Source organism: Pseudophryne corroboree, unplaced genomic scaffold (assembly GCF_028390025.1).
Source record: "Pseudophryne corroboree isolate aPseCor3 unplaced genomic scaffold, aPseCor3.hap2 scaffold_359, whole genome shotgun sequence".
Taxonomy (NCBI): domain Eukaryota; kingdom Metazoa; phylum Chordata; class Amphibia; order Anura; family Myobatrachidae; genus Pseudophryne; species Pseudophryne corroboree.
The window spans coordinates 339,862-358,911 of NW_026970014.1; the positions used below are offsets into that span (position 1 = coordinate 339,862).

The window sequence follows — 19,050 nt, forward strand, 5'->3', positions numbered from 1 at the left end:
GGGTTCGGAAAGACCTCTAGTGTATACACTACTATAATAAGAATTTACTCACCGGTAATTCTATTTCTCGTAGTCCGTAGTGGATGCTGGGAACTCCGTAAGGACCATGGGGAATAGCGGGCTCCGAAGGAGGCTGGGCACTCTAGAAAGATCTTAGACTACCTGGTGTGCACTGGCTCCTCCCACTATGACCCTCCTCCAAGCCTCAGTTAGGTACTGTGCCCGGACGAGCGTACACAATAAGGAAGGATTTTGAATCCCGGGTAAGACTCATACCAGCCACACCAATCACACCGTACAACTCGTGATATGAAACACAGTTAACAGTATGAAACAATAGAGCCTCTCAACAGATGGCTCAACAATAACCCGATTTAGTTAACAATAACTATGTACAAGTATTGCAGATAAACCGCACTTGGGATGGGCGCCCAGCATCCACTACGGACTACGAGAAATAGAATTACCGGTGAGTAAATTCTTATTTTCTCTAACGTCCTAGTGGATGCTGGGAACTCCGTAAGGACCATGGGGATTATACCAAAGCTCCCAAACGGGCGGGAGAGTGCGGATGACTCTGCAGCACTGAATGAGAGAACTCCAGGTCCTCCTCAGCCAGGGTATCAAATTTGTAGAATTTTGCAAACGTGTTTGCCCCTGACCAAGTAGCTGCTTGGCAAAGTTGTAAAGCCGAGACCCCTCGGGCAGCCGCCCAAGATGAGCCCACCTTCCTTGTGGAATGGGCATTGACAGATTTTGGCTGTGGCAGGCCTGCCACAGTATGTGCAAGCTGAATTGTACTACAAATCCAACGAGCAATAGTCTGCTTAGAAGCAGGAGCACCCAGCTTGTTAGGTGCATATAGGATAAACAGCGAGTCAGATTTTCTGACTCTAGCCATTCTGGAAACATATATTTTCAGTGCCCTGACAACGTCTAGCAACTTGGAGTCCTCCAAGTCCCTAGTAGCCTAGGCACCACAATAGGCTGGTTCATGTGAAACGCTGACACCACCTTTGGGAGAAACTGGGGACGAGTCCTCAATTCTGCCCTATCCATATGGAAAATCAAATAAGGGCTTTTACAAGACAAAGCCGCCAACTTTGATACTCGCCTGGCAGAAGCCAAGGCCAATAACATAACCACCTTCCACGTGAGATATTTCAGATCCACGGTTTTTAGTGGTTCAAACCAATGTGATTTTAAGAAACTCAACACCACGTTGAGATCCCAAGGTGCCACAGGAGGCACAAACGGGGGCTGACTCTGCAGCACTCCTTTTATAAATGTCTGAACTTCAGGTACTGAAGCTAGTTCTTTTTGAAAGAAAATCGACAGAGCCGAGATCTGTACCTTAATGGAACCCAATTTAAGGCCCATAGTCACTCCTGCTTGCAGGAAATGCAGAAATCGACCTAGTTGAAATTCCTCTGTTGGGGCCCTTTCGGCGTCACACCATGCAACATATTTTCGCCATATGCGGTGATAATGAGTTGCTGTAACCTCTTTCCTGGCTTTAGTAAGCGTAGGAATGACTTCCTCCGGAATGCCCTTTTCCTTCAGGATCCGGCGTTCAACCGCCATGCCGACAAACGCAGCCGCGGTAAGTCTTGGAACAGACAGGGCCCCTGCTGCCGCAGGTCCTGTCTGAGTGGCAGAGGCCATGGGTCCTCCGATATAAATTCTTGAAGTTCTGGGTACCAAGCTCTTCTTGGCCATCCACGAGTATCGTTCTTACTCCTCGCCTTCTTATTATTCTCAGTACCTTTGGTATGAGAGGCAGAGGGGAGAACACATAAACCGACTGGTACACCCACGGTGTTACCAGAGCGTCCATAGCTATCGCCTGAGGGTCCCTTGACCCGGTGCAATATCTTTTATAGCTTTTTGTTGAGGCGGGATGCCATCATGTCCACCTGTGGCCTTTCCCAATGGTGTACAATCCTATTGGAAGACTTCTGGAGGAAGTCCCCATTCTCCCGGGTGGAGGTCGTGTCTGTTGAGAAGATCTGCTTCCCAGTTGTCCACTCCGGGAATGAACACTGCTGACAGTGCTAACACATGATTTTCCGCCTATCGGAGAATCCTTGTGGCTTCTGCCATCGCCATCCTGCTTCTTGTGCCGCCCTGTTGGTTTACATGGGCGACTGCCGTGATGTTGTCTGATTGGATCAGTACCGGCTGGTTTTGAAGCAGAGGACTTGCCGGCCTCAGGGCATTGTAAATGGCCCTCAGGTCCAGAATATTTATGTGTAGGGAAATAACCTGACTTGACCAAAGTCCCTGGAAATTTCTTCCCTGTGTGACTGCCTCCCAGCCTCAAAGGCTGGAATCCATGGTCACTAGGACCTAGTCCTGTATGCCGAACCTGCGGCCCTCTTGAAGATGGGCACTCTGCAGCCACCACAGTAGAGATACCCTGGTCCTTGGAGACAGGGTTATCAGCCTATGCATCGGAAGATGCGATCCGGACCACTTGTCCAACAGGTCCCTCTGAAAAGTTCTTGTATGGAACCTGCCTAATGGGATTGCTTCGTATGAAGCTACCATTTTTCCCAGGACTCGCGTGCAATGATGCACCGCTACCTATTTTGGCTTCAGGAGGTCTCTGACTAGAGATGACAACTCCTTGGCTTTCTCCTCCGGGAGAAACACTATTTCTGGTTTATGTCCAGAACCATCCCCAGGAACAGTAGACGTGTCATAGGAACCAGCTGTGACTTTGGACTGTTTAGAATCCAACCATGCTGTTGTAGCACTTTCCAAAATAGTGCTACCCCGACTACCAACTGCTCCTTGGACCTCGCCCTTATAACGAGATTGTCCAAGTACGGGATAATTACAACTCCCTTTTTTTTGAAGGAGTATCAACATTTCGGCCATTACCTTAATAAAACACCCTCGGTGCCATGTACAGTCCAAACGGCAGTGTCTGGACTTGGTAATGGTAATCCTGTACCACAAATCTGAGGTACTCCTGGCGAGGATGGTAAATGGGGACATGCAGGTAAGCATCCTTGATGTCCCAGGATACCATGTAATCCCCCTCGTCCAGGCTTGGAATAACCGCCCTGAGCGATTCCATCTTGAACTTGAATTTTTTTGTTCAAGGATTTTAAATATAAAATGGGTCACACCGAACCATGCGGTTTCGGTACCCCAACCCGTGTGGAATAGTAACCCCGTCCTTATTGAAGTAGGGGCACCTTGAGTATTACCTGCTGGGAATACCGCTTATTAATTGCCTCTAGCACAGCCTCCCTGCCTGAGGGAGTTGTCAGCAAGGCATATTTTAGGAAACGGCTGGGGGGAGACATCTCGAATTCCAGCTTGTACCCCTGGGCGTGCAGGGCATGGCGGCCTTTTGCGGCAATTGGATGACCCCTAGTTCGCATTAAACACCTCCACCCTCCTTCGGTGTGGGGCTCATGTTGGCTATGCCCCAGCCCCTGAAGAATTCAAGCTGATTTCTTGCAGCAGCTAGGCACTGTAACAGCTCCAGAGCTGCTCTGTAAGGCAAGTAAAAGGGCTTGGGCCCTGCAGCACTACCTGTAGTTCGCATTGTGCGTTGGAAGGCACAAATTAAGCAGACGAGAGAAGTCAGGATAGTGCGCAAGGGCATAGAAGGGAGCGGCTCAAGAAAAAAGAAGTGTAAACAGACAGCAAACTAGGCTGGAGAGAGACATGAGACAAAGAGATCTGAATTATACGAGAGCCGACCAGGGGAAAGACAAATTATGCAGTCAAGTTTCCCACATTTGGGGGAATCGCAGGAGCAGCACACCCAGAGTGCAATTGGTGAGCCTTGCCCTGGGAGAAGCACATTCATGATCATAGTATCTTACCTAGCAGGTAAGAAGGAGTTGGGCTAGAGCTGGGGAGGGTCGCTGCTCGGGCACCCCCCTGTCAAGTGAAGGAGATCCAACTGAGGCAGCACAAGGGAACTCTCGAAAGAAGAACAAGGCTAGAGGAAGATCTGAGACAAAGAAATCTGACTTTTACCAGAGCTGACCAGAGGAAAGCACAAACACAGTCCCCCACTACCACAAATAATGCTGTCAAGTTTACAACATTTGGGGAAATAACAGGGGTCAGCATACCCAGAATGCAATGAATGAACCTCACCCTGGGAGAACAATCTTCATGACCATGGTATCTCCTATGCAAAATAAGTATGATTTGGGATAGGGCTGGGGAGGGCCGCTGCTCAGGCACATCTCTGTCAAGTAAAGGAGATTCAACTGAGGCAGCACAAGGGAACTCTCATCTGGGGACAACAACTGCAGGAGGTACACATATTTTCAGATGAACATGGGAGGGCAGAAGGCTGCCTAATACTGAAGCACCCCCAAACAACAAACCAAATGCAACAACTAGTGCAAGCATTCCTGGGGGAAGGCCTGCAGCAGATGGATTTGCATATGGTGATGTCATCCAAGCAGTGGGTCAAAGTTGGCTTCAACCCTCGTCTGCATATGAAAAGAGAAAATTGGCATGCAGGGCATGGCGGCCTTTTGCGGTGCTTGGATGACCCCTAGTTCGCATTAAACACCTCCACCCTCCTTCGGTGTGGGGCTCATGATGGCTATGCCCCAGCCCCTGAAGCATTCAAGCTGATTTCTTGCAGCAGCTGGGCACTGTAACAGCTCCAGAGCTGCTCTGTAAGGCAAGTAAAAGGGTGTGGGCCCTGCAGCACTACCTGTAGTTTGCATTGTGCGTTGGAAGGCACAAAGTAAGCAGACGGGAGAAGTCAGGATAGTGCGCAAGGGCATAGAAGGGAGCAACTCAAGAAAAGAGAAGTGGAAACAGACTGCAAATTAGGCTGGAGAGTGACCTGAGACAAAGAGATCTGAATTATACGAGAGCCGACCAGGTGAAACACAAATTATGCAGTCAAGTGTCCAACATTTGGGGAAACCGCAGGAGTAGCACACCCAGAGTGCAATGGGTGAGCCTTGCCCTGGGAGAAGCACCTTCATGATCATAGTATCTCACCTGGCAGGTAAGTAGGAGCTGGGCTAGAGCTGGGGAGGGTCGCTGCTCGGGCACCCCCCTGTCAAGTGAAGGAAATCAAACTGAGGCAGCACAAGGGAACTCTTGAAAGAAGAACAAGGCTAGAGGAAGATCTGAGACAAAGAAATCTGACTTTTACCAGAGCTGACCAGAGGAAAGCACAAACACAGTCCCTCACTACCACAAATAATGCAGTCCAGTTTCCCACATTTGGGGAAATCACAGGGGTCAGCATACCCAGAATGCAATGAATGAACCTCACCCTGGGAAAACAATCTTCATGACCATGGTATCTCCTATGCAAAATAAGTATGATTTGGGATAGAGCTCGGGAGGGCCGCTGCTCAGGCACATCTCTGTCAAGTAAAGGAGATTCAACTGAGGCAGCACAAGGGAACTCTCATCTGGGGACAACAACTGCAGGGAGAACACATATTTTCAGATGAACATGGGAGGGCAGAGGCTGCCTAATACTGAAGCACCCCCAAACAACAAACCAAATGCAACAACTAGTGCAAGCATTCCTGGGGGAATGCCTGCAGCAGATGGATTTGCATATGGTGATGTCATCCAAGCAGTGGGTCAAAGTTGGCTTCAACCCTCATCTGCATATGAATAGAGAAGAGGGGCGTGCAGGGCATGGCGGCCTTTTGCGGCGCTTGGATGACCCCTAGTTCGCATTAAACACCTCCACCCTCCTTCGGTGTGGGGCTCATGTTGGCTATGCCCCAGCCCCTGAAGCATTCAAGCTGATTTCTTGCAGCAGCTGGGTACTGTAACAGCTCCAGAGCTGCTCTGTAAGGCAAGTAAAAGGGTGTGGGCCCTGCAGCACTACCTGTAGTTTGCATTGTGCATTGTAAGGCACTAAGTAAGCAGACGGGAGGAGAAGTCAGGATAGTGCACTAGGGTATAGAAGGGAGGGGCTCAAGAAAAAAGAAGTGGAAACAGACAGCAAACTAGGCTGGAGAGAGACCTGAGACAAAGAGATCTGAATTATATGAGAGCTGACCAGGGGAAACACAAATTATGCAGTCAAGTTTCCCACATTTGGGAAAATCGCAGGAGCAGCACACCCAGAGTGCAATGGGTGATCCTTGTCCTGGGAGAAGCAACTTCATGATCATAGTATCTCACCTGGCAGGTAAGTAGGAGTTGGGCTAGAGCTGGGGAGGGTCGCTGCTCGGGCACCCCCCTGTCAAGTGAAGTAGATCCAACTGAGGCAGCACAAGGAAACTCTCGATAGAAGAACAAGGCTAGAGGAAGATCTAAGACAAATAAATCTGACTTTTACCAGAGCTGACCAGAGGAAAGAACAAACACAGTCCCCCACTACCACAAATAATGCAGTCGAGTTTCCCACATTTGTGGAAATCACAGGGGTCAGCATACCCAGAATGCAATGAATGAACCTCACCCTGGGAGAACAATCTTCATGACCATGGTATCTCCTATGCAAAATAAGTATGATTTGGGATAGGGCTGGGGAGGGCCGCTGCTCAGGCACATCTCTGTCAAGAATTTATAAAGTCTATACATATATATAACCAAATGTCAATATATATATAGAACCCAGTGCTCCTTTCAAAACTTATCTATTTCACCAATTTGTTGCTTATTTAATCTTTATACATCTATTAATTTTCACCATATATTATAAAATGGTGCTCCCATAGGTAGTACTGTTCTACTAATAATAAACCAAATTTTAAAGATAATCACACTTGTTATCAAGGGAGCGCAAAAAATAAAATATACAAGCTCTTTATTTTTAAAAAATATATATAGACAGAAGAAACCCACATTCAATAAAATACAATGGAGTCAACATATATAGGCACCACTATCCATATCTAAATGTAATCAGGATCTATTTCATATTGCCCTTGATGACAACGGAATATTTATTAAAGTGTCCAAAAAATCCTCCTGGATACAGCTGTTGTAATTTAATCGTTACTTTCCAATTGTAATTGATACATTAAATTCCTTCTTGTGGATGAACAGCAACAGTTGTAACCAACGCCTCTTATTTACTGCAGTTAAAGTTCATATGTAACTCACGTGAGTAATGAAAGAAAACAGGGGGAGAGCGCTGTGATGGTTGGTGAAACACAGCGGTATGCTACGACCCCCGTTAACCGTGGCTGGATCTTATTGGCACTCGCGGTCGGGATATTTCTTCCTGCCGTGGGTAGAGACCTGCTTTTGCTCGGTCTCAAATTGCTTTTTCCCCTTCACCGCTGTCTTTACATCAGACGTCCGCCGTGATGTAGCTCGTTCATGAACGGGCTTATATCTCAGCAATCAGAGTGTCCGGTAATCACCTTCCTTACGCGTTTCTCCGCTGTTATCCAAGAGCGGTTTCGTCAGAGGATACATCAGCAGCCTAGCAGGCTCTTTTTAAAATGCACCGGACCAATAGTATTACTAATTAGTTGATTGGATACATACATGTACTAATTGGATGCATACATGTAATGACTCACATATGGAACAACTTTCTAATTGCATTTGCACATATAAAGGCATTTCATAATATAAAAATAAGCAACATGGTGATTAAAAATAATAATAAAATAAGCAACAAGGTGGATTAAAAAATAACAGAAAATATATAATCTATATACAGATTAACCTATAATCTTTCAATCAATACCTCATATCTATAATCACATATACATAATTCAGAGACTCAGCACTAAGGATCCCCATTTACTTATATAAAACCTTTTAGGGTAACATAAATCCAGGCCACTACTAAAGCAGTTCTTGTGGCGCAGGGGAAACATCACCTGCATTCTATGCAGCTAGTCCCATGTTCGAATCCAACCCGCTCAGCTTAACATCAATATTATTTATTTACTTTTAATGGGATCATTCTATCAATTCATTTTTACCTTTAATTTTTGTTAATATTATTTCTATATTTCATTATTTTAACCCCTGGAATAATTACATTGCTGTTTAAACAACAAAAAGAATTGAAGAAAAAATTAATATTAAACAGACAATTTAAGGATTCGAAGATTTAAATATTTAAAGATTTTAAAATTTAAAACAGGGAGGGGGGGGGAGGGAGGGGGGCCTTTTGGGAGAAGGAGGGGAAAATAATAAAAATAGAAAAAAATATATATATATAGAACCAAGAGAAAGTGTAAAAAGAGGATGGAGGAAGAAATCTGATGTTCATCATTACTAGTGGATTTTACTAAGGAACTTTAAAGAAATACACACAACAGGGTTATACAGTTTCATCCTAAGAGGAAAGCTGTTTCCAAAATAGCTACTTCTAATAATTTTGTTTATTTATTAAACATACAATAAATGGATATTCAATAAATAATATATTAGGTAAATCAATAGATAAAATCTTCAGAGACTGCCAATGTTGTTCAGTTCGATGCTCTCATTCAGACCATCAGGTGTAAGGGTACCCAAAGAAAAAATCCAAAATGCCTCCCTTGTCAAGTAAAGGAGATTCAACTGAGGCAGCACAAGGGAACTCTCATCTGGGGACAACAACTGCAGGGAGAACACATATTTTCAGATGAACATGGGAGGGCAGAAGGCTGCCTAATACTGAAGCACCCCCAAACAACAAACCAAATGCAACAACTAGTACAAGCATTCCTGGGGGAAGGCCTGCAGCAGATGGATTTGCATATGGTGATGTCATCCAAGCAGTGGGTCAAAGTTGGCTTCAACCCTCGTCTGCATATGAAAAGAGAAAAGGGGCGTGCAGGGCATGGCGGCCTTTTGCGGCGCTTGGATGACCCCTAGTTCACATTAAACACCTCCACCCTACTTCGGTGTGGGGCTCATGTTGGCTATGCCCCAGCCCCTGAAGCATTCAAGCTGATTACTTGCAGCAGCTGGGCACTGTAATAGCTCCAGAGCTGCTCTGTAAGGCAACTAAAAGGGTGTGGGCCCTGCAGCACTACCTGTAGTTCGCATTGTGCGTTGGAAGGCACAAAGTAAGCAGACGGGAGAAGTCAAGATAGTGCGCAAGGGCATAGAAGGGAGTGGCTCAAGAAAAGAGAAGTGTAAACAGACAGCAAACTAGGCTGGAGAGAGACATGAGACAAAGAGATCTGAATTATACGAGAGCCAACCAGGGGAAACACAAATTATGCAGTCAAGTTTCCCACATTTGGGGAAATCGCAGGAGCAGCACACCCAGAGTGCAATTGGTGAGCCTTGCCCTGGGAGAAGCACCTTCATGATCATAGTATCTTACCTAGCAGGTAAGAAGGAGTTGGGCTAGAGCTGGGGAGGGTCGCTGCTCGGGCACCCCCCTGTCAAGTGAAGGAGATCCAACTGAGGCAGCACAAGGGAACTCTCGAAAGAAGAACAAGGCTAGAGGAAGATCTGAGACAAAGAAATCTGACTTTTACCAGAGCTGACCAGAGGAAAGCACAAACACAGTCCCCCACTACCACAAATAATGCTGTCAAGTTTACCACATTTGGGGAAATAACAGGGGTCAGCATACCCAGAATGCAATGAATGAACCTCACCCTGGGAGAACAATCTTCATGACCATGGTATCTCCTATGCAAAATAAGTATGATTTGGGATAGGGCTGGGGAGGACCGCTGCTCAGGCACTTCTCTGTCAAGTAAAGGAGATTCAACTGAGGCAGCACAAGGGAACTCTCATCTGGGGACAACAACTGCAGGAGGTACACATATTTTCAGATGAACATGGGAGGGCAGAAGGCTGCCTAATACTGAAGCAACCCCAAACAACAAACCAAATGCAACAACTAGTGCAAGCATTCCTGGGGGAAGGCCTGCAGCAGATGGATTTGCATATGGTGATGTCATCCAAACAGTGGGTCAAAGTTGGCTTCAACCCTCGTCTGCATATGAAAAGATAAAATTGGCATGCAGGGCATGGCGGCCTTTTGCGGTGCTTGGATGACCCCTAGTTCGCATTAAACACCTCCACCCTCCTTCGGTGTGGGGCTCATGATGGCTATGCCCCAGCCCCTGAAGCATTCAAGCTGATTTCTTGCAGCAGCTGGGCACTGTAACAGCTCCAGAGCTGCTCTGTAAGGCAAGTAATAGGGTGTGGGCCCTGCAGCACTACCTGTAGTTTGCATTGTGCGTTGGAAGGCACAAAGTAAGCAGACGGGAGGAGAAGTCAGGATAGTGCACAAGGGTATAGAAGGGAGGGGCTCAAGAAAAAAGAAGTGGATCAGACAGCAAACTAGGCTGGAGAGAGACCTGAGACAAAGAGATCTGAATTATACGAGAGCCGACCAGGTGAAACACAAATTATGCAGTCAAGTGTCCCACATTTGGGGAAATCGCAGGGACAGCACACCCAGAGTGCAATGGGTGAGCCTTGCCCTGGGAGAAGCAACTAAGTAGGAGTTGGGCTAGAGCTGGGGAGGGTCGCTGCTCGAGCAGCCCCCTGTCAAGTGAAGGAGATCCAACTGAGGCAGCACAAGGGAACTCTCGAAAGAAGAACAAGGCTAGAGGAAGATCTGAGACAAAGAAATCTGACTTTTACCAGAGCTGACCAGAGGAAAGCACAAACACAGTCCCCCACTACCACAAATAATGCAGTCGAGTTTCCCACATTTGGGGAAATCACAGGGGTCAGCATACCCAGAATGCAATGAATGCACCTAACCCTGGAAGAACAATCTTCATGGCCATGGTATCTCCTATGCAAAATAAGTATGATTTGGGATAGGGCTGGGGAGGGCCGCTGCTCAGGCACATCTCTGTCAAGTAAAGGAGATTCAATTGAGGCAGCACAAGGGAACTCTCATCTGGGGACAACAACTGCAGGGAGAACACATATTTTCAGATGAACATGGGAGGGCAGAAGGCTGCCTAATACTGAAGCACCCCCAAACAACAAACCAAATGCAACAACTAGTGCAAACATTCCTGGGGGAAGGCCTGCCGCAGATGGATTTGCATATGGTGATGTCATCCAAGCAGTGGGCCAAAGTTGGCTGGAACCCTCATCTGCATATGAAAAGAGAAAAGGGTTATGCAGGGCATGGCGGCCTTTTGCGGCGCTTGGATGACCCCTAGTTCGCATTAAACACCTCCACCCTCCTTCGGTGTGGGGCTCATGTTGGCTATGCCCCAGCCCCTGAAGCATTTAAGCTGATTTCTTGCAGCAGCTGGGCACTGTAACAGCTCCAGAGCTGCTCTGTAAGGCAAGTAAAAGGGTATGGGCCCTGCAGCACTACCTGTAGTTTGCATTGTGCGTTGGAAGGCACAAAGTAAGCAGACGGGAGAAGTCAGGATAGTGCACAAGGGCATAGAAGGGAGCGGCTCAAGAAAAGAGAAGTGGATCAGACAGCAAACTAGGCTGGAGAGAGACCTGAGACAAAGAGATCTGAATTATACGAGAGCCGACCAGGTGAAACACAAATTATGCAGTCAAGTGTCCCACATTTGGGGAAATCGCAGGGACAGCACACCCAGAGTGCAATGGGTGAGCCTTGCCCTGGGAGAAGCAACTAAGTAGGAGTTGGGCTAGAGCTGGGGAGGGTCGCTGCTCGAGCAGCCCCCTGTCAAGTGAAGGAGATCCAACTGAGGCAGCACAAGGGAACTCTCGAAAGAAGAACAAGGCTAGAGGAAGATCTGAGACAAAGAAATCTGACTTTTACCAGAGCTGACCAGAGGAAAGCACAAACACAGTCCCCCACTACCACAAATAATGCAGTCGAGTTTCCCACATTTGGGGAAATCACAGGGGACAGCATACCCAGAATGCAATGAATGCACCTAACCCTGGGAGAACAATCTTCATGACCATGGTATCTCCTATGCAAAATAAGTATGATTTGGGATAGGGCTGGGGAGGGCCGCTGCTCAGGCACATCTCTGTCAAGTAAAGGAGATTCAACTGAGGCAGCACAAGGGAACTCTCATCTGGGGACAACAACTGCAGGGAGAACACATATTTTCAGATGAACATGGGAGGGCAGAAGGCTGCCTAATACTGAAGCACCCCCAAACAACAAACCAAATGCAACAACTAGTGCAAGCATTCCTGGGGGAAGGCCTGCCGCAGATGGATTTGCATATGGTGATGTCATCCAAGCAGTGGGCCAAAGTTGGCTGGAACCCTCATCTGCATATGAAAAGAGAAAAGGGTTATGCAGGGCATGGCGGCCTTTTGCGGCGCTTGGATGACCCCTAGTTCGCATTAAACACCTCCACCCTCCTTCGGTGTGGGGCTCATGTTGGCTATGCCCCAGCCCCTGAAGCATTCAAGCTGATTTCTTGCAGCAGCTGGGCACTGTAACAGCTCCAGAGCTGCTCTGTAAGGCAAGTAAAAAGGTGTGGGCCCTGCAGCACTACCTGTAGTTCGCATTGTGCGTTGGAAGGCACAAAGTAAGCAGACGGGAGAAGTTAGGATAGTGCGCAAGGGCATAGAAGGGAGCGGCTCAAGAAAAGAGAAGTGGAAACAGACAGCAAACTAGGCTGGAGAGAGACCTGAGACAAAGAGATCTGAATTATACGAGAGCCGACCAGGGGAAACACAAATTATGCAGTCAAGTGTCCCACATTTGGGGAAATCGCAGGAGCAGCACACACAGAGTGCAATGGGTGAGCCTTGCCCTGGGAGAAGCACCTTCATAATCATAGTATCTCACCTGGCAGGTAAGTAGGAGTTGGGCTAGAGCTGGGGAGGGTCGCTGCTCGGGTACCCCCCTGTCAAATGAAGGAGATCCAACTGAGGCAGCACAAGGGAACTCTCGAAAAAAGAACAAGGCTAGAGGAAGATCTGAGACAAAGAAATCTGACTTTTACCAGAGCTGACCAGAGGAAAGCACAAACACAGTCCCCCACTACCACAAATAATGCAGTCGAGTTTCCCACATTTGGGGAAATCACAGGGGTCAGCATACCCAGAATGCAATGAATGAACCTCACCCTGGGAGAACAATCTTCATGACCATGGTATCTCCTATGCAAAATAAGTATGATTTGGGATATGGCTGGGGAGGGCCGCTGCTCAGGCACATCTCTGTCAAGTAAAGGAGATTCAACTGAGGCAGCACAAGGGAACTCTCATCTGGGGACAACAACTGCAGGGAGAACACATTTTCAGATGAACATGGGAGGGCAGAAGGCTGCCTAATACTGAAGCACCCCCAAACAAAAAACCAAATGCAACAACTAGTACAAGCATTCCTGGGGGAAGGTCTGCAGAAGACGGATTTGCATACGGTGATGTCATCCAAGCAGTGGGCCAAAGTTGGCTGGAACCCTCATCTGCATATGAAAAGAGAAAAGGGGTATGCAGGGCATGGCGGCCTTTTGCGGCGCTTGGATGACCCTTAGTTCGCATTAAACACCCCCACCCTCCTTCGGTGTGGGGCTCATGTTGGCCATGCCCCAGCCCCTGAAGCATTCAAGCTGATTTCTTGCAGCAGCTTGGCACTGTAACAGCTCCAGAGCTGCTCTGTAAGGCAAGTAAAAGGGTGTGGGCCCTGCAGCACTACCTGTAGTTTGCATTGTGCATTGTAAGGTACAAAGTAAGCGGATGGGAGGAGAAGTCAGGATAGTGCACAAGGGTATAGAAGGGAGGGGCTCAAGAAAAGAGAAGTGGAAACAGACAGCAAACTAGGCTGGAGAGAGACCTGAGACAAAGAGATCTGAATTATACGAGAGCCGACCAGGTGAAACACAAATTATGCAGTCAAGTGTCCCACATTTGGGGAAATCGCAGGGGCAGCACACCCAGAGTGCAATGGGTGAGCCTTGCCCTGGGAGAAGCAACTTCATGATCATAGTATCTCACCTGGCAGGTAAGTAGGAGTTGGGCTAGAGCTGGGGAGGGTCGCTGCTCGAGCAGCCCCCTGTCAAGTGAAGGAGATCCAACTGAGGCAGCACAAGGGAACTCTCGAAAGAAGAACAAGGCTAGAGGAAGATCTGAGACAAAGAAATCTGACTTTTACCAGAGCTGACCAGAGGAAAGCACAAACACAGTCCCCCACTACCACAAATAATGCAGTCGAGTTTCCCACATTTGGGGAAATCACAGGGGTCAGCATACCCAGAATGCAATGAATGCACCTAACCCTGGGAGAACAATCTTCATGACCATGGTATCTCCTATGCAAAATAAGTATGATTTGGGATAGGGCTGGGGAGGGCCGCTGCTCAGGCACATCTCTGTCAAGTAAAGGAGATTCAACTGAGGCAGCACAAGGGAACTCTCATCTGGGGACAACAACTGCAGGGAGAACACATATTTTCAGATGAACATGGGAGGGCAGAAGGCTGCCTAATACTGAAGCACCCCCAAACAACAAACCAAATGCAACAACTAGTGCAAGCATTCCTGGGGGAAGGCCTGCCGCAGATGGATTTGCATATGGTGATGTCATCCAAGCAGTGGGCCAAAGTTGGCTTCAACCCTCATCTGCATATGAAAAGAGGAAAGGGTTTTGCAGGGCATGGCGGCCTTTTGCGGTGCTTGGATGACCCCTAGTTCGCATTAAACACCTCCACCCTCCTTCGGTGTGGGGCTCATGTTGGCTATGCCCCAGCCCCTGAAGCATTCAAGCTGATTTCTTGCAGCAGCTGGGCACTGTAACAGCTCCAGAGCTGCTCTGTAAGGCAAGTAAAAAGGTGTGGGCCCTGCAGCACTACCTGTAGTTCGCATTGTGCGTTGGAAGGCACAAAGTAAGCAGACGGGAGAAGTTAGGATAGTGCGCAAGGGCATAGAAGGGAGCTGCTCAAGAAAAGAGAAGTGGAAACAGACAGCAAACTAGGCTGGAGAGAGACCTGAGACAAAGAGATCTGAATTATACGAGAGCCGACCAGGGGAAACACAAATTATGCAGTCAAGTGTCCCACATTTGGGGAAATCGCAGGAGCAGCACACCCAGAGTGCAATGGGTGAGCCTTTCCCTGGGAGAAGCACCTTCATAATCATAGTATCTCACCTGGCAGGTAAGTAGGAGTTGGGCTAGAGCTGGGGAGGGTCGCTGCTCGGGTACCCCTCTGTCAAATGAAGGAGATCCAACTGAGGCAGCACAAGGGAACTCTCGAAAAAAGAACAAGGCTAGAGGAAGATCTGAGACAAAGAAATCTGACTTTTACCAGAGCTGACCAGAGGAAAGCACAAACACAGTCCCCCACTACCACAAATAATGCAGTCGAGTTTCCCACATTTGGGGAAATCACAGGGGTCAGCATACCCAGAATGCAATGAATGAACCTCACCCTGGGAGAACAATCTTCATGACCATGGTATCTCCTATGCAAAATAAGTATGATTTGGGATAGGGCTGGGGAGGGCCGCTGCTCAGGCACATCTCTGTCAAGTAAAGGAGATTCAACTGAGGCAGCACAAGGGAACTCTCATCTGGGGACAACAACTGCAGGGAGAACACATATTTTCAGATGAATATGGGAGGGCAGAAGGCTGCCTAATACTGAAGCACCCCCAAACAACAAACCAAATGCAACAACTAGTACAAGCATTCCTGGGGGAAGGTCTGCAGAAGACGGATTTGCATACGGTGATGTCATCCAAGCAGTGGGCCAAAGTTGGCTGGAACCCTCATCTGCATATGAAAAGAGAAAAGGGGTATGCAGGGCATGGCGGCCTTTTGCGGCGCTTGGATGACCCTTAGTTCGCATTAAACACCCCCACCCTCCTTCGGTGTGGGGCTCATGTTGGCCATGCCCCAGCCCCTGAAGCATTCAAGCTGATTTCTTGCAGCAGCTTGGCACTGTAACAGCTCCAAAGCTGCTCTGTAAGGCAAGTAAAAGGGTGTGGGCCCTGCAGCACTACCTGTAGTTTGCATTGTGCATTGTAAGGTACAAAGTAAGCGGATGGGAGGAGAAGTCAGGATAGTGCACAAGGGTATAGAAGGGAGGGGCTCAAGAAAAAAGAAGTGGAAACAGACAGCAAACTAGGCTGGAGAGAGACCTGAGACAAAGAGATCTGAATTATATGAGAACCGACCAGGGGAAACACAAATTATGCAGTCAAGTTTCCCACATTTGGGGAAATCGCAGGAGCAGCACACCCAGAGTGCAATGGGTGAGCCTTTCCCTGGGAGAAGCACCTTCATAATCATAGTATCTCACCTGGCAGGTAAGTAGGAGTTGGGCTAGAGCTGGGGAGGGTCGCTGCTCGGGTACCCCTCTGTCAAATGAAGGAGATCCAACTGAGGCAGCACAAGGGAACTCTCGAAAAAAGAACAAGGCTAGAGGAAGATCTGAGACAAAGAAATCTGACTTTTACCAGAGCAGACCAGAGGAAAGCACAAACACAGTCCCCCACTACCACAAATAATGCAGTCGAGTTTCCCACATTTGGGGAAATCACAGGGGTCAGCATACCCAGAATGCAATGAATGAACCTCACCCTGGGAGAACAATCTTCATGACCATGGTATCTCCTATGCAAAATAAGTATGATTTGGGATAGGGCTGGGGAGGGCCGCTGCTCAGGCACATCTCTGTCAAGTAAAGGAGATTCAACTGAGGCAGCACAAGGGAACTCTCATCTGGGGACAACAACTGCAGGGAGAACACATCTTTTTTAGATGAACATGGGAGGGCAGAAGGCTGCCTAATACTGAAGCACCCCCAAACTAAAATTCTAGTTTCTCTAATGTCCTAGAGTATGCTGGGGACTCCGTAAGGACCATGGGGATAGACGGGCTCCGCAGGAGACATGGGCACTTTAAGAAAGACTTTAGTTCTGGGTGTGCACTGGCTCCTCCCTCTATGCCCCTCCTCCATACCTCAGTTTGATACTGTGCCCATTTGAAACTGGGTGCTTTTCAGGAGCTCTCCTGAGCTTTCTGACAGAAAGTATTTTGTTAGGTTTTTAATTTTCAGGGAGCACTGCTGGCAACAGACTCCCTGCATCGAGGGACTGAGGGGAGAGAAGCAGCCCTACTCTCTGAGTTGCAAGGTCCTGCTTCTTAGGCTACTGGACACAATTAGCTCCAGAGGGATTGGTACGCAGGATCTCACCCTCGCCGTCCGTCCCAGAGCCGCGCCGCCGTCCCCCTTGCAGATTCAGAAGATAGAAGCCGGGTGAGTATGAGAAGAAAAGAAGACTTCAGAGGCGGCAGAAGAGTTCATGATCTTCACTGAGGTAACGCACAGCACTGCAGCTGTGCACCATTGCTCCCATACACCTCACATACTCCGGTCACTGTAAGGGTGCAGGGCGCAGGGGGGGCGCCCTGGGCAGCAATATAAACCTCTTTTTGGCAAAAATATAACATATATACAGCTGGGCACTGTATATGTATGAGCCCCTGCCAATTTTACAGTTTAAGCGGGACAGAAGCCCGCCGCCGAGGGGGCGGGGCTTCTCCCTCAGCACTCACCAGCGCCATTTTTTCTCCACAGCACCGCTGAGAGGAAGCTGCCCGGACTCTCCCCTGCTTATACCATGGTAGACAAGAGGGTTGAAAAGAGAGGGGGGGCACATAATTCGGCGCAAATGACATACAGCAGTGCTACTGGACAAACATTAAGTTACTGTGTTATTCCTGGGTTATATAGCGCTGGGGTGTGTGCTGGCATACTCTCTCTCTCTGTCTCTCCAATGGGCCTTGTGGGGAAACTGTCTTCAGAAAAGCATTCCCTGTGTGTGTGTGTGGTGTGTTGGTACACGTATGTCGACATGTCTGAGGAAGATGGCTATATTAGAGAGGAGCGGGAGCAAATGAATGTGGTGTCTCCGCCGACACCTGATTGGATGGATATGTGGAATGTTTTAAATGCTAGTGTAAACTCATTGCACAAAAGATTAGACAAGGCTGAAGCTTTGGGACAGTCAGGGTCTCAACCCATGCCTGATCATATGTCGCAGGGACTGTCAGGGTCTCATAAGTGCCCACTATCCCAGATTGTTGACACAGATACCGACACGGATTCTGACTCCAGTGTCGATTACGTTGATGCAAAGTTACAGCCAAAATTGGCAAAATCCATTCGATATAGGATTATGGCAATAAAAGATGTTTTGCACATCACAGAGGAACCCCCTGTCCCTGACAAGAGGGTACATATGTACAAGGGAAAGAAGCCTGAGGTAACCTTTCCCCCCTCACACGAGCTGAACGAGTTATGTGAAAAAGCTTGGGAATCTCCAGATAAAAGACTGCAGATTTCCAAAAGGATTCTTATGGCGTATCCTTTCCCATCAACGGATAGGTTACGATGGGAATCCTCCCCTAGGATGGACAAAGCATTAACACGCACAGCTACAGCTGGAAAATCAAATTTTTTACCTTATGTTCCCTCACAGCATAAGAAAGCTCTGCATTATCAAATGCAGTCCTTTCGGTCACAAAGAAACAAGAAAGTGTGAGGTGCGTCCTTTCTTGCCAGAGGTAGGGGCAGAGGAAAAAAGATGCACAACACAGCTAGCTCCCAGGAACAGAAGTCCTCCCCGGCCTCTACAAAATCTACTGCATGACGCTGGGGCTCCACTGGCGGAGTCCGGCCCATGAGATGTCATGCAGCCGCTCTGACCACGCCTCCTGTTTCTCCGTTGCCGACCCAATATTGAAACCCTGCCCCCGCACCGCTCCATCTCTGACTTGGGAATGGAGTGTTGTTGACCCCCCTCCACCCCCCTGCACCGATTGACTGGCAGAGGCGATCGCATTATCTGCAGGCGGATGCGTATGCTCTTAGCAATTTTTGCAGTTGGATTGCTTATTGCGATTGCAATCCAACCCGAATCAGGCCCTATTACCTATCACAATGCACTGCGGGTAGTACAAAATGGGGTTAATATAGGAGAAAACCCCCCAGAGCTGTGCTCCTTAACTGTCCCTGGTGGCTAGTGGAGCAGCTGCCCAGTAATCAGTGTCCACGCCAGTGCGCACACGGCCCGCCCCCTACAGCCACGCTGGATCACAGTATAAAGCGGGCACAGAAGACCCTTACCACCCTTTCATCAGCGGCCTCGTGATCCCGGAGGGCGGTGTGTGTGTGACTGACCTCAGGAAGAAACCGGAGCCTCCGCTGCAGTGACCCAGCAACCGGGGCACTGGAGTATACTGTGCCG

At 48.4% G+C, this 19,050-nt stretch overlaps 17 non-coding genes and 1 pseudogene across 17 annotated transcripts; all 18 read right to left on the reverse strand.

The window, feature by feature from the left end:
* Positions 1 to 3,697: 3,697 nt before the first annotated feature.
* LOC135020838 (U1 spliceosomal RNA) lies at positions 3,698 to 3,860 on the reverse strand. The gene has a single exon (XR_010218189.1). It is a non-coding gene; the product is annotated as a U1 spliceosomal RNA (small nuclear RNA).
* A 152-nt stretch (positions 3,861 to 4,012) lies between these two features.
* Positions 4,013 to 4,176, reverse strand: LOC135020784 (U1 spliceosomal RNA). Its single transcript, XR_010218135.1, has one exon. It is a non-coding gene; the product is annotated as a U1 spliceosomal RNA (small nuclear RNA).
* A 671-nt stretch (positions 4,177 to 4,847) lies between these two features.
* LOC135020827 (U1 spliceosomal RNA) lies at positions 4,848 to 5,010 on the reverse strand. The gene has a single exon (XR_010218177.1). It is a non-coding gene; the product is annotated as a U1 spliceosomal RNA (small nuclear RNA).
* Positions 5,011 to 5,162: 152 nt separating this feature from the next.
* LOC135020777 (U1 spliceosomal RNA) lies at positions 5,163 to 5,326 on the reverse strand. The gene has a single exon (XR_010218128.1). It is a non-coding gene; the product is annotated as a U1 spliceosomal RNA (small nuclear RNA).
* Positions 5,327 to 6,020: 694 nt separating this feature from the next.
* LOC135020817 (U1 spliceosomal RNA) lies at positions 6,021 to 6,162 on the reverse strand (annotated as a pseudogene).
* Positions 6,163 to 6,314: 152 nt separating this feature from the next.
* On the reverse strand, positions 6,315 to 6,478 carry LOC135020876 (U1 spliceosomal RNA). Its single transcript, XR_010218225.1, has one exon. It is a non-coding gene; the product is annotated as a U1 spliceosomal RNA (small nuclear RNA).
* Positions 6,479 to 9,102: 2,624 nt separating this feature from the next.
* LOC135020836 (U1 spliceosomal RNA) lies at positions 9,103 to 9,265 on the reverse strand. The gene has a single exon (XR_010218187.1). It is a non-coding gene; the product is annotated as a U1 spliceosomal RNA (small nuclear RNA).
* Positions 9,266 to 9,417: 152 nt separating this feature from the next.
* On the reverse strand, positions 9,418 to 9,581 carry LOC135020775 (U1 spliceosomal RNA). Its single transcript, XR_010218126.1, has one exon. It is a non-coding gene; the product is annotated as a U1 spliceosomal RNA (small nuclear RNA).
* A 959-nt stretch (positions 9,582 to 10,540) lies between these two features.
* On the reverse strand, positions 10,541 to 10,704 carry LOC135020774 (U1 spliceosomal RNA). Its single transcript, XR_010218125.1, has one exon. It is a non-coding gene; the product is annotated as a U1 spliceosomal RNA (small nuclear RNA).
* A 956-nt stretch (positions 10,705 to 11,660) lies between these two features.
* On the reverse strand, positions 11,661 to 11,824 carry LOC135020865 (U1 spliceosomal RNA). Its single transcript, XR_010218214.1, has one exon. It is a non-coding gene; the product is annotated as a U1 spliceosomal RNA (small nuclear RNA).
* A 671-nt stretch (positions 11,825 to 12,495) lies between these two features.
* LOC135020818 (U1 spliceosomal RNA) lies at positions 12,496 to 12,658 on the reverse strand. Its single transcript, XR_010218168.1, has one exon. It is a non-coding gene; the product is annotated as a U1 spliceosomal RNA (small nuclear RNA).
* A 152-nt stretch (positions 12,659 to 12,810) lies between these two features.
* LOC135020844 (U1 spliceosomal RNA) lies at positions 12,811 to 12,974 on the reverse strand. The gene has a single exon (XR_010218195.1). It is a non-coding gene; the product is annotated as a U1 spliceosomal RNA (small nuclear RNA).
* Positions 12,975 to 13,646: 672 nt separating this feature from the next.
* Positions 13,647 to 13,809, reverse strand: LOC135020800 (U1 spliceosomal RNA). The gene has a single exon (XR_010218151.1). It is a non-coding gene; the product is annotated as a U1 spliceosomal RNA (small nuclear RNA).
* A 152-nt stretch (positions 13,810 to 13,961) lies between these two features.
* Positions 13,962 to 14,125, reverse strand: LOC135020863 (U1 spliceosomal RNA). The gene has a single exon (XR_010218212.1). It is a non-coding gene; the product is annotated as a U1 spliceosomal RNA (small nuclear RNA).
* A 671-nt stretch (positions 14,126 to 14,796) lies between these two features.
* LOC135020807 (U1 spliceosomal RNA) lies at positions 14,797 to 14,959 on the reverse strand. The gene has a single exon (XR_010218158.1). It is a non-coding gene; the product is annotated as a U1 spliceosomal RNA (small nuclear RNA).
* A 152-nt stretch (positions 14,960 to 15,111) lies between these two features.
* Positions 15,112 to 15,275, reverse strand: LOC135020845 (U1 spliceosomal RNA). Its single transcript, XR_010218196.1, has one exon. It is a non-coding gene; the product is annotated as a U1 spliceosomal RNA (small nuclear RNA).
* Positions 15,276 to 15,949: 674 nt separating this feature from the next.
* LOC135020794 (U1 spliceosomal RNA) lies at positions 15,950 to 16,112 on the reverse strand. The gene has a single exon (XR_010218145.1). It is a non-coding gene; the product is annotated as a U1 spliceosomal RNA (small nuclear RNA).
* A 152-nt stretch (positions 16,113 to 16,264) lies between these two features.
* On the reverse strand, positions 16,265 to 16,428 carry LOC135020847 (U1 spliceosomal RNA). Its single transcript, XR_010218197.1, has one exon. It is a non-coding gene; the product is annotated as a U1 spliceosomal RNA (small nuclear RNA).
* Between the last annotated feature and the right edge of the window lie 2,622 nt (positions 16,429 to 19,050).